General features: G+C 49.5%; 1 protein-coding gene across 1 annotated transcript in view; it reads left to right on the top strand.

Moving 5' to 3' along the window:
• The window catches only part of LOC135536682 (GTPase IMAP family member 7-like), a 4,084-nt gene extending 3,462 nt beyond the window's left edge, over nt 1-622 (top strand). The window contains exon 2 of the mRNA XM_064962941.1: nt 1-622. This exon is cut by the window's left edge and continues 1,065 nt beyond it. The gene's annotated coding sequence lies outside the window, so the exon portion shown is untranslated.
• Nucleotides 623-13,434: the final 12,812 nt, after the last annotated feature.

Raw genomic sequence — 13,434 nt, 5'->3', positions numbered from 1 at the left:
AATGACAACCATCAGGGATCACTTTCTAATATGATCAGTTATTTACCATGTTTATTATTCAGAGGCTTAGGGATAATAACATACTGTAGGATGAAATTTATAACTCAACAAAAACAAACAGACAGAAAAAATCTGAAATCATGTTTCATTAACTCAGAGATAGTTAATAAATTACAATGGGTAAAGACACTCTAGGTATCGAGATATCTACAGTATTGATGTATCTACACATCCCTCACTGGTCTGTGTTCTCCCTCTATCCTTCCTCCCTGGTGTCACGCCCTGGTTGAAATATTTGTGTTTATTCTTCATTAATTCGGTCATGCCAGGGTGTGACATGGGTTTATTGAGGTGTGTTTCGTCTTGGGGTTTTTGTGGGGTGTATAGTGTAGTCTATGGCTGCCTGAGGCGGTTCTCAATCAGAGTCAGGTGATTATCGTTGTCTCTGATTGGGAACCATATTTAGGTAACCATATTCTTTGAGGGTGTTTCGTGGGTGATTGTTCCTGTCTCTGTGTATTCACCAGATAGGACTGTTTAGGTTTTCACGTTCTGTTTGTTGTTTTGTATTGTTCGTGTTTTTTTCATTCTTTATTAAAGATGCACAAAACTAACCACGCTGCATTTTGGTCCGCCTCTCCTTCAACAGAAGAAAGCCGTGACACCTGGTCTGTGTTCTCCCTTTACCCTCCCTCCCTGGTCTGTGTTCTCCCTCTAGCCTCCCTCCCTGGTCTGTGTTCTCCCTCTAGCCTCCCTCCCTGGTCTGTGTTCTCCCTCTAGCCTTCCTCCCTGGTCTGTGTTCTCCCTCTAGCCTTCCTCCCTGGTCTGTGTTCTCCCTCTAGCCTTCCTCTCTGGTCTGTGTTCTCCCTCTACCCTCTATCTACCCTCCCTCCCTGGTCTGTGTTCTCCCTCTACCCTCTATCTACCCTCCCTCCCTGGTCTGTGTTCTCCCTCTACCCTCCCTCCCTGGTCTGTGTTCTCCCTCTAGCCTCTCTCTACCCTCCCTCCCTGGTCTGTGTTCTCCCTCTACCCTCTCTCTACCCTCCCTCCCTGGTCTGTGTTCTCCCTCTAGCCTCTCTCTACCCTCCCTCCCTGGTCTGTGTTCTCCCTCTAGCCTCTCTCTACCCTCCCTCCCTGGTCTGTGTTCTCTCTCTACCATCCCTCCCTGGTGTGTGTTCTCCCTCTAGTGTTAAACACTTAGTGTTAAACACAACATGATTAACACAGTGAGTAATGTTGTAATGTACTGTACGTCACAACTGTATTCATACTGTACCTCATTACTGTATTTCTACTGTACTTCATTATTGTATTTTTACTGTTCTTCATTACTGTATTTCTACTGTACTTCATTACTGTATTTCTACTGTTCTTCATTACTGTATTTCTACTGTTCTTCATTACTGTATTTCTACTGTACTTCATTACTGTATTTCTACTGTACTTCATTACTGTATTTTTACTGTTCTTCATTACTGTATTTCTACTGTACTTCATTACTGTATGTCTACTGTTCTTCATTACTGTATTTCTACTGTACTTCATTACTGTATGTCTACTGTACTTCATTACTGTATTTCTACTGTACTTCATTACTGTATTTCTACTGTTCTTCATTACTGTATTTCTACTGTTCTTCATTACTGTATTTCTACTGTACTTCATTACTGTATTTCTACTGTACTTCATTACTGTATTTCTACTGTACTTCATTACTGTATTTCTACTGTACTTCATTACTGTATTTTTACTGTTCTTCATTACTGTATTTCTACTGTACTTCATTACTGTATTTCTACTGTACTTCATTACAGTTTTTCTACTGTACGTCATTACTGTATTTCTACTGTACTTCATTACTGTATTTTTACTGTACTTCAATACTGTATTTTTACTGTACTTCAATACTGTATTTCTACTGTACTTCATTACTGTATTTCTACTGTACTTCATTACTGTATTTCTACTTAACTTCATTACTGTATTTCTACTGTTCTTTGGAAAAGAACATTACTTTAACAATTACAAAGAGGGATGCTGTATCGTAGACCTACTGAAAGGGATATAGAGGGATGTTGTATCGTAGACCTACTGAAAGGGATATAGAGGGATGTTGTATCGTAGACCTACTGAAAGGGATATAGAGGGATGTTGTATCGTAGACCTACTGAAAGGGATATAGAGGGATGTTGTATCGTAGACCTACTGAAAGGGATACAGAGGGATGTTGTAACGTAGACCTACTGAAAGGGATACAGAGGGATGTTGTATCGTAGACCTACTGAAAGGGATACAGAGGGATGTTGTATCGTAGACCTACTGAAAGGGATACAGAGGGATGTTGTATCGTAGACCTACTGAAAGGGATATAGAGGGATGTTGTATCGTAGACCTACTGAAAGGGATATAGAGGGATGTTGTATCGTAGACCTACTGAAAGGGATATAGAGGGATGTTGTATCGTAGACCTACTGAAAGGGATATAGAGGGATGTTGTATCGTAGACCTACTGAAAGGGATATAGAGGGATGTTGTATCGTAGACCTACTGAATGGGATATAGAGGGATGTTGTATCGTAGACCTACTGAAAGGGATATAGAGGGATGTTGTATCGTAGACCTACTGAAAGGGATATAGAGGGATTTTGTATCGTAGACCTACTGAAAGGGATATAGAGGGATTTTATGTTGTATAAATATAGAAGTCTATCAATGTGATTATTAGTATCTTGCTGTATAATGTTTTATGATTTATCAATCTATGATGGACAACCTTTCGTCGTGAGTGTTCACTAATTGTTGCATGTTTCATTTCCCCAGATTTAAACTATGTGAAATACAGAAAATTATTTCCTCACATTTCTTTCAAAGAACAAATTCTTTACTGTCAGGACCCGGTTACGAACCTGGGTCTCCGGAGTGAGAAACAGTCACTTAACCAACTGAGCCACGAATAGATGAGGCAGACACAGCAGTACTTAAGACGGTGTATTTAATAAAGTAAAAAGGAGAAGTCCTTCAATACAAAAATGGCAAATCCAAAAGGTGGTAGGAATAGCACAAAAAAGCCTCAAGAGATACTCAAAAACAAAAACAGAATTCCACAAGAGCATCCACCGGAATCGACAAGAAAACACAGAACACTAGGGCTGGGTGCTAACATACAAACACAGAGCACAGAACTGAGGGAAACTAAGGGTTTAAATACAATCAGGGGAAACGAGGCACAGGTGCAAATAATAATGGGGAACAAGGGAAAAAACACAAGGTCAAAAAGCACAATGGGGGCATCTAGTGACCAAAACCCGGAACAACCCTGGCCAAATCCTGACAGAATCCCCCCCCTAGGAACGGCTCCTGACGTTCCTACCAGCTCTCTCAGGGTGGAGGGCCCTGAACTGACGAATGAGGTCAGGATCCAGGATGTCTTTGGCAGGAACCCAGGAGCGCTCCTCGGGACCGTAGCCTTCCCAGTCCACCAGATACTGCCAGGACCGCTGCACCCGGCGGGAATCCAGTATCCGATGGACGGTATAAGCCGGCTGGCCTCCAATGACACGAGGCGGAGGGGGAGGTCTGTCTGCCGGGACAAGGGGAAAAAACAACAGGTTTTAACAATGAAATGTGAAATGTGGGATTAATCTTAAGGGATCTGGGTAAGTGTAGGCGATAAGAAACTGGGTTAACTCTCCTGGCAACCTTGAAGGGACCGATGTATTTTTGGGACAGCTTGCGAGACTCCACCCGTAGAGGTAAGTCTCTTGTGGAGAGCCAGACTCTCTGGCCGGGGCGCAGGGTAGGCCCGGGACGGCGACGTCTGTTGGCTTGTTGTTGGTACCTCTGTGAGGAACGCATAAGATTAAGACGGGTCTTCCTCCACATAAGCCGACAGCGTCTGACGAACTTCAAGGCTGAAGGCACTCTGACTTCTGCCTCCTGGTCCGGGAACAATGGAGGAGCATAGCTGAACTAACACTCGTGCGGGGACATACCAGTGGAGGAGGAGCGCAAGGTGTTGTGCGCGTATTCGGCCCAAACAATAAAGGATGACCATGTGGACGGGTTGTCACGAGTCATACATCGGAGGGTGGTTTCCAGCTCTTGATTCATCCTCTCTGTTTGGCCGTTGGACTCCGGATGGTACCCTGAAGATAGACTGGCAGAAGCCCCCATGAGTTGGCAGAAGGCCTTCCAAAACCTTGAGGCGAACTGGGGACCTCTGTCAGAAACCATATCTTGAGGAATGCCGAAGACTCGGAACACATGATTAATTACCAACTCAGCCGTTTCCTTGGCAGAAGGTAACTTAGTCAGAGGGACGAACCTGGCCGCCTTTGAAAACCTGTCGATTATGACTAGGATAGTAGTATTGCCATGGGATGGAGGAAGTCCAGTAATAAAGTCCAATGAGATATGGGACCAGGGTCTGTGGGGAACAGGTAAAGGGTGAAGGAGTCCTTGAGGGCGGAGGTGAGAAGATTTGCCCTGGCAGCACACGGGACAGGCATTGACGAAAGTGGCAACGTCTTCTCTTATGGTAGGCCACCAGAACTTACGCTGGATGAACTCCAAGGTGCGACCTACGCCCGGATGACAGGTGAGGCGAGAGGAGTGCCCCCACAGAAGGACCTGAGTCCTCACTGCCTTGGGGACAAACAACCGATTGGCAGGACCTCCTTTCGGGTCCGGTTCGCTAGCTTGAGCACGTCTCACGGTATCCTCAACTTGCCACGAGATCGGAGCCACAATCTTAGCAGCAGGAAGGACAGGCATGTCCGTGTCATCTCGAATGGCAGGAGCGTAGACTCGGGACAGGGCATCCGGTTTGAGATTCTTCGACCCGGGCCGATAGGTGAGGATAAACTGGAATCGATTGAAGAAAAGAGACCATCTAGCTTGTCTAGAGTTCAACCGCTTCGCCTGCTGGATATACTCCAGATTTTTGTGGTCCGTAAGCACTTGAAATGGGTGAGAAGCCCCCTCGAGCCAGTGTCTCCATTCCTTCAATGCCATCTTAACCGCTAGGAGTTCACGATCCCCACATCGTAGTTCCTCTCAGTCGGGGTAAGCCGGTGTGAGAAGAAAGCGCACGGATGAAGCTTCTTGTCTTCACCCCTCTGAGACAGGACAGCTCCAACACCAACCTCTGATGCGTCTACCTCCACCACAAATGGTTCATCCGTAGTCGGTAGTATCAGGATGGGAGCAGAGAGAACGCGCTGCTTGAGTCCTTGGAAGGCCGTCTCAGCTTCTCTTCCCCACAAAAACCTTGCATTGCCACCCTTGGTTAAAGCTGAGAGAGGGGCTGCCACCAAGCTGAAGTTCTTGATGAACTTGCGGTAAAAGTTTGTGAAGCCCAGGAAACGCTGAACTTCCTTAACGGATTTGGGGGTGGGCCAATCCGCTACCGCCCCTACCTTCCTGGGGTCCATTTGGACTCGACCGGGTTCCACTACAAATCCCAGGAATTGTACTCGGGATGAATGGAATTCACATTTTTCCGGCTTAACGTACAGATGGCTGTCCAGGAGGCGTTTGAGTACTTGTCTGACATGCTTAGTGTGTTCTTGAAGGGAGCTCGAAAAGATGAGGATGTCATCCAAGTAAACGAACACAAATATGTTAAGCATATCCCTAAGCACATCGTTTATGAGCGCTTGGAACACCGCTGGGGCGTTGGTCAGGCCGAAGGGCATCACCAAGTATTCATAGTGACCAGTAGGCGTGTTGAAAGCGGTCTTCCACTCGTCACCAGGTCTGATCCGCACAAGATGGTATGCGTTCCGCAGGTCAAGCTTAGTGAAAACAACTGCTTCCTGGAGCAGCTCGAAGGCTGTGGCCATAAGGGGTAGGGGGTAACGGTTACGGACGGTTATGGCATTGAGTCCCCGGTAGTCGATGCAAGGACGTAATCCACCGTCTTTCTTGGCCACAAAGAAAAACCCTGCTCCCGCCGGGAGGTGGATGGACGCATGAGGCCTGCTTCCAGAGCGTCCTTGATGTAGGTATCCATAGCAGCTCGTTCGGGTGGAGATAGGGAAAAGATCCGACCCCTGGGGGGCAAGTGCCCGGAAACAGGTCGATGGGGCAATCGTAAGGTCTATGGGGTGGTAGCATGGTGGCCCTCTGTTTGCTAAACACCAGTTTGAGGTCATGGTAACACTCGGGAACTCGGGTCAGGTCGATGGATTCTAAAGACTCGGGAGTAGAACTCGGGAATTCTGGAAAATACAAGTAGCTTGGCACGTAGGACCCCACTGCTTGATAGTGCCCACAGACCAGTCGATGTGAGGGTTATGGCTGTGAAGCCAGGGGTATCCAAGGACGAGAGGGAACTCGGAACAGGAGATCAAATGAAAGTTCATCAATTCCTGGTGTTGTGAAACTGAAAGTCGCAAGGAGGTAGTGACATGAGTGACAAGTCCAGATCCCAAAGGGCTTCCATCCAATGTAGTGACCCTCATGGGTTCACTTAGAGGTTCAGAGGGAACGCCATTCTCCTTCGCCCAGACACCATCCATGAAGTTACCTGCGGCTCCAGAGTCTACCAAGGCTTGAAGGTGAAGCTTGTGGTTGTCCCAGGAGAGGGTGACTGGAATGAGCAGACGGGAGTTGGACGGATGGGAGGAGGTTATGTTTCCCGTTACAGTTCCCCCGGTCTGTACGGGACAGAGCGTTTCCCTGGAGCCCGGGACACGTGGAACGGAAATGGCCCGGTTTGCCGCAATATAGACAGCGTCGCTCCTCATCCGGCGGTCTCTCTCAGCCTGGGAGATGCGTCCAATCTGCATGGGTTCCGATGGAGCCAGCGAGGATAAAGGTGGGGACTCGGAGCTGGGACTGATAGGGGCTAGAGGTCTACGGTTGAGTTCTCTCTCTCTCAGACGCTGGTCAATGCGTGAGGCCAACTTGATCAGGGACTCGAGATTGTCCGGTGGTTCCCGAGTGGCCAGTTCATCTTGGATAGTGTCGGAAAGGCCTTTCAGAAAGCACACCGTGAGCGCCTCGTTGTTCCAGCCACTTGCTGCTGCCACCGTGCGGAACTGGATGGCATAGTCCGTCACGCTGCGCCAACCTTGGTGGAGAGTCAGGAGCTGTTTGGCTGAGTCAGAACCACTGCTTGGGCCTTGAAACACTCGTTTGAATTCCTCAGCAAAGGCAGAGTAGCTGGCACAGCAGGAACTATGGGCATCCCACACAGCAGTAGCCCAGGCCAGGGCTTTTTCCGACAGCAGGGTGATGATATAAGCGATCTTAGACCGGTCGGTGGGAAACGACGAGGGTTGTAGCTCAAAGGAGAGAGAACATTGGGTGAGAAACCCTTTACAAGCACTTGGATCACCTGAGAACCGTTGGGGAGGTGGAAGACGAGGTTCAGCCAGGGGGTTAACTGCCATGGGTACGTGAATCTGAGGTACTGGGACGGGAACTGTTGCCGGGGTAAGACGATCAGATATTTGCTTAATGGAAGTCAGCATCTCCGACAGAAGATGAGAATGTCTAGCCATTAAGGCCTCTTGCTGAACAAGGGCGGCTTCGTGGCGTTGGACAGTCTCCTGGTGGTGGGACAGCATGGCAAAAAGGTCCTGGGAACTGGCTGCCTCTGGGTTCATTTTTGGCTCTGTGTTTCTGTCAGGACCCGGTTTCGAACCTGGGTCCCCGGAGTGAGAAACAGTCACTTAACCAACTGAGCCACGAATAGTCAGCAGAACCCAGAAGATGAGGCAGACACAGCAGTACTTAAGACGGTGTATTTAATAAAGTAAAAAGGAGAAGTCCTTCAACACAAAAATGGCAAATCCAAAAGGTGGTAGGAATAGCACAAAAAAGCCTCAAGAGATACTCAAAAACAAAAACAGAATTCCACAAGAGCATCCACCGGAATCGACAAGAATACACAGAACACTAGGGCTGGGTGCTAACATACAAACACAGAGCACAGAACTGAGGGAAACTAAGGGTTTAAATACAATCAGGGGAAACGAGGCACAGGTGCAAATAATAATGGGGAACAAGGGAAAAAACATAAGGTCAAAAAGCACAATGGGGGCATCTAGTGACCAAAACCCGGAACAACCCTGGCCAAATCCTGACACTTTACAACAGATTTATTTCACATTTGAGAGAGCGAGAAATGAGTGAGAGAGAAATATGCCTTGTCATCATACCGACTTCTTCGAAATATCCTTTCAAGACTGAAGTCAGCAGGACTGTGAGTAGCCAGACTTAGTATCTGTCACGGTTCATGAATCCACTGCCTCCCTTTCTCTTTCTCTCTCTCTCTCTCTCTCTCCCTCCCGTGTTTGTGTGGGCGTGGTTCCCAATCTCGGCCTGATTGTCTGCGCCAGCTGGAACCACTTATCTTCCCTTTATATGTTCTGTAACCAGTGTTTCTTGTTGTCAGATTGTTGTTTCTTCCCTGAGGTTGTGTCGTGTGTCCGTGCTCTTCTCTTGTGTGGATTATCTGCTGTGCTCCTTCCTACTCATCCGGACACACTCCCCTGGTTTTCTCAGCACGCTATCATCGGAAGATGCGCCCGAGTCCCTGGGTCGGATTCCGTCTGAGTACAGTCTGTCTGTCCTGTTGCTGCTGTGAACTATATTCATTAAACCATCGTTGCTTGCATCTTGCATCCGCCTCTGTACTGTTACGGAACGATCTGACCAGACCATGGATGCAGCGAGTTCAACGAGTCTGACCGATTTCATTTCCCGCAGTATCATGAGAATGGATCAACAAGAGGAGAACATCTCCAGCACAGGTCGGGCAGTACAAGCCCTTGCGACGCAGGTATCCCAGCTGACCCAACAATTGCAACATCTGAGGGATTCCGCTGCGCCACCTACACCGGCAGTTCAACCCGCCCCTCCAGAGCCGGATTCCCAGCTAGAGCCACGGCTACCGACACCAGAGGGTTATTCAGGTGATCCTGACTATTGCAGAGCTTTTCTTACGAGATGTTCCATGCATTTCTCGTTGCAGCCACGGACCTTCAACCGTGAACAGTCTAAGGTAGCATTCGTACTCACACTGCTATCAGGCAAAGCGGCTCTTTGGGGAACGACGGTGTGGGCGAACCAGGACCCATGCTGCACCTCTTTCCAGACACTCTCTGAGGAGATGAGAAGGGTCTTCGATCGGGCCGTGGCGGGTAGGGAGACGGCCAGACTACTCGCTGACCTTCGCCAAGGAGACCGTTCAGTATCGGAATACTCCATCCAATTCCGCACTCTGGCCGCAGAGTGTCAGTGGAACGAGGAGGCGCAGTGGGACATGTTCCTGCATGGACTGGAGGACCGGATCCAGAAGGAGATTTATGTTCTGGACCTTCCCAGGAGTTTAAATGGACTAGTGGAACTAGCCTTGAGGATCGACGCTCGTCTGAGTCGTATTGGCCGCCGAGCATGCCCTAACAGACCGTATAACGACACGGAGGGCTGGCATGCCAGCGGCGGGAACACGGCCAGTTCAGCCTCCGCTCACGAACCCATGCAGCTGGGGAGAGCTCGCCTCTCCCGGGAAGAGAGGGAGAGGCGGAGATCCCAAGGACTCTGTCTCTACTGTGGTAGAGCGGGCCACTTGATCCACTCCTGCCCGGTAAAAGATCAGGCCCGGTAGTAAACATGAGGCTACTATCGGGTGGTGTCACCACAGAGAAGACCTCATCATCTACTCTCCTCCCGGTAAGACTAAGATGGGCCACCCACACGCACGACACCCAAGCCTTACTGGACTCAGGAGCAGAGGGTAATTTCATGGACTTCAAGCTCGCTCACAAACTCCAGATCCCTATCACCTCACTCACGCACAAGATATCCGTCAACGCTCTCAATGGTCAAGAACTCCCCAACATTTCTCACACCACTGAACCTATCACACTCATCACTTCTGGCAATCACACTGAGACACTATCATTCCTACTCATGGACTCACCCCTTGCACCATTAGTTCTCGGCCACCCTTGGCTCACCCAACACAACCCCAGAGTTGACTGGGGTCATAACTCTATATCCATGTGGAGTAACAAGTGTCTTGAGTCCTGTTTAGTGTCTGCTTGTTCGTCTGTGTCTGATTCTGTGTTTCTAGGGGAGGCAGTGGATTTGTCTAACGTGCCCGTTGAATACCTCGACCTGAAGGAGGTGTTCAGTAAGTCCCGTGCTGCTTCTCTTCCTCCGCATTGTCCCTATGACTGTGCAATAGAATTATTGCCAGGTGAGTCTCCGCCTAAAGGCAAGTTATATTCACTCTCTGTTCCTGAGAGGGAGGCTATGGAGAGATACATCTCTGGTTCTCTGGAATCTGGATTCATTCGTCCTTCCTCTTCTCCAGCGGGGGCGGGGTTCTTCTTTGTGGGGAAGAAGGACGGATCTCTGCGTCCTTGCATTGATTACCGTGGGTTGAATAACATCACAGTGAAGAATACCTATCCCTTACCGTTGATGTCCTCAGCCTTTGAAAGGTTACAGGGAGCATCCGTGTTCACTAAGTTGGATTTACGTAATGCATATCATTTGGTTCGCATAAGGGAGGGGACGAATGGAAGACCGCGTTTAACACCCCCAGAGGGCACTTCGAATATTTGGTCATGCCTTTTGGGCTATCCAACTCCCCAGCGGTTTTCCAGGCACTCGTCAATGACGTGCTGAGAGATATGATTGATCAGTTCATATATGTTTACCTGGATGACATACTGATTTTTTCTTCTTCTCTCCAGGAACACGTTCAGCACGTCAGACGAGTGCTTCAGAGGTTGTTGGAGAATGGACTTTTGTCAAGGCGGAGAAATGCATTTTTCATGCACAATCCGTTCCATTCCTAGGTTACATCGTCTCGACTGAAGGTATTCGCATGGATCCTGACAAGGTTAAGGCTGTGGTGGATTGGCCAAGCCCAGATTCCCGTAAGGCCCTACAGAGGTTTCTGGGATTCGCCAATTTCTACCGGCGTTTCGTTCGCACCTTTAGCCAGATAGTCGCTCCTCTTACCGCCTTAACCTCCCCCAGAGTGACGTTCAGGTGGTCCGATACAGCCGAGGCTGCATTCGCCAAACTCAAGAGCCGCTTTGTTTCGGCTCCCATCCTCATAGCTCCCGATCCCTCGCGTCAGTTCGTGGTGGAGGTGGACGCTTCAGAGGTGGGGGTAGGTGCGGTACTTTCCCAACGTTCCTCTTCTGACGACAAGATGCACCCTTGCGCGTTCCTTTCCCATCGGTTATCACCTGCGGAACGCAACTACGACATTGGCAACAGAGAGTTGTTGGCAGTGAAGTTAGCACTGGAGGAGTGGCGCCATTGGTTAGAGGGTTCGGGGGTACCTTTTATAGTTTGGACCGATCACAAGAATTTGGAATATATCAGAACCGCCAAGCGACTCAACTCCAGGCAGGCGCGTTGGGCACTCTTTTTCGGACGTTTTGACTTCTCTCTCTCGTATCGCCCGGGTTCCAAGAATGTCAAACCCGATTCCCTTTCTCGCATTTTTGACCATTCCGAACGCCCATCCACTCCCGAGTGCATCCTACCCGGGACCCTAGTGGTCTCCACACTCACTTGGGAGGTTGAGTCGAGGGTCAAAACGGCCATAGAAGGGGTAACGCCTCCGCCCGGTTGCCCGCCTAATCGGTTGTTTGTGCCGGAGGGGTGTCGGTCCGATGTTATTCGGTGGGGGCACTGCTCCAACGTAGCGTGTCATCCAGGAGTCAGCCGCACTAGCTTTTTGGTTAAGCAACGCTTTTGGTGGCCACTGATGGCTCGTGACATTCACAGTTTTGTCTTGGCTTGCTCAGTTTGTGCCACTGGGAAGAATTCTAATCGACCCCCAGATGGGTTACTCCAACCGCTGTCGGTCCCTTCGAGACCCTGGTCCCACATCGCGCTAGATGTTGTTACCGGCCTCCCGCTATCCCAGGGCAAGACGGTTGTTTTGACCGTGGTGGACCGGTTCTCGAAGGCGGCTCATTTTATTCCCTTGCCTAAATTACCATCTGCCAAGGAGACAGCGGTAACTGTCGTGGATCACGTCTTTCGCTTACATGGCCTGCCGATGGACGTAGTTTCTGACCGGGGGCCCCAATTTGTGTCCAAGTTTTGGCCTGAGTTTTGTAGGTTACTGGGAGCGAGTGTCAGCCTGTCTTCAGGGTTTCATCCCCAGAGCAACGGTCAAACGGAGAGGGCCAACCAAGATTTGGAGAGAGTGTTGCGATGTTTGGTTTCTAAGAATCCCTCTTCCTGTTGTCAACAACTCTCTATGGTTGAGTACGCTCACAATTCGTTGCCAGTGGCAGCCACGGGTCTCTCTCCGTTTGAGTGTAGTTTAGGTTACCAGCCACCTATCTTTCCCAGTACGGAGTCCGAGGTCACTGTTCCCTCCGCTCACGCTTTCATCCAGAGGTGCCGTCACGCATGGAGCAGAGCCCGTGAGACTCTTCTCCGGGTGGGGGCGCGCACCAAGGCTAAGGCAGATCGCCACCGGTCGAAGCCTCCGGTATACGTCGTTGGCCAAAGAGTGTGGCTTTCTACTAAGAACATTCCACTCCGATCCGTTTCGAACAAGCTTGCCCCCAAATTTATCGGCCCGTTCAAAGTCACCAGGATCATTAGTCCGGTGGCGGTCCGGCTCAAGCTTCCTCCGGCGTATAGGAGAATTCATCCTACCTTTCATGTGTCTAAAATAAAACCTGTGTTTCAGGCACGTATTAACCCGCCGGTCCCGGTTCCCCCGCCGCCACGACTTGTTGATGGGGAGACCACCTTTTCTGTCAATCGTATTTTGGACTCTAGAAGGAGGGGACGCGGATTCCAGTACCTGGTGGACTGGGAGGGTTACGGCCCGGAGGAGAGAAGTTGGGTGCCTGCTAGGGACATTCTGGATCACTCCCTTATCGATGATTTCATTCGTCAGGTAAATTCGCCTGGGAACGCCAAGAGGCGTTCCTAGGGTGGGGGGGGTATTGTCACGGTTCATGAATCCACTGCCTCCCTTTCTCTTTCTCTCTCTCTCCCTCCCGTGTTTGTGTGGGCGTGGTTCCCAATCTCGGCCTGATTGTCTGCGCCAGCTGGAACCACTTATCTTCCCTTTATATGTTCTGTAACCAGTGTTTCTTGTTGTCAGATCGTTGTTTCTTCCCTGAGGTTGTGTCGTGTGTCCGTGCTCTTCTCTTGTGTGGATTATCTGCTGTGCTCCTTCCTACTCATCCGGACACACTCCCCTGGTTTTCTCAGCACGTTATCATCGGAAGATGCGCCCGAGTCCCTGGGTCGGATTCCGTCTGAGTACAGTCTGTCTGTCCTGTTGCTGCTGTGAACTATATTCATTAAACCATCGTTGCTTGCATCTTGCATCCGCCTCTGTACTGTTACAGTATCAGCCAGACTTGTTGCTGGGTTACAGGGTTAAATAGCCATTCAACCAGTATGGAAAAGAGAAAACAGAAC

The sequence above is a fragment of the Oncorhynchus masou genome, unplaced genomic scaffold, assembly GCF_036934945.1.
Source record: "Oncorhynchus masou masou isolate Uvic2021 unplaced genomic scaffold, UVic_Omas_1.1 unplaced_scaffold_650, whole genome shotgun sequence".
Lineage (NCBI taxonomy): Eukaryota > Metazoa > Chordata > Actinopteri > Salmoniformes > Salmonidae > Oncorhynchus > Oncorhynchus masou.
The sequence above is the reverse complement of the archived record's forward strand: the minus strand, read 5'-3'. Positions and strand labels throughout refer to the sequence as shown.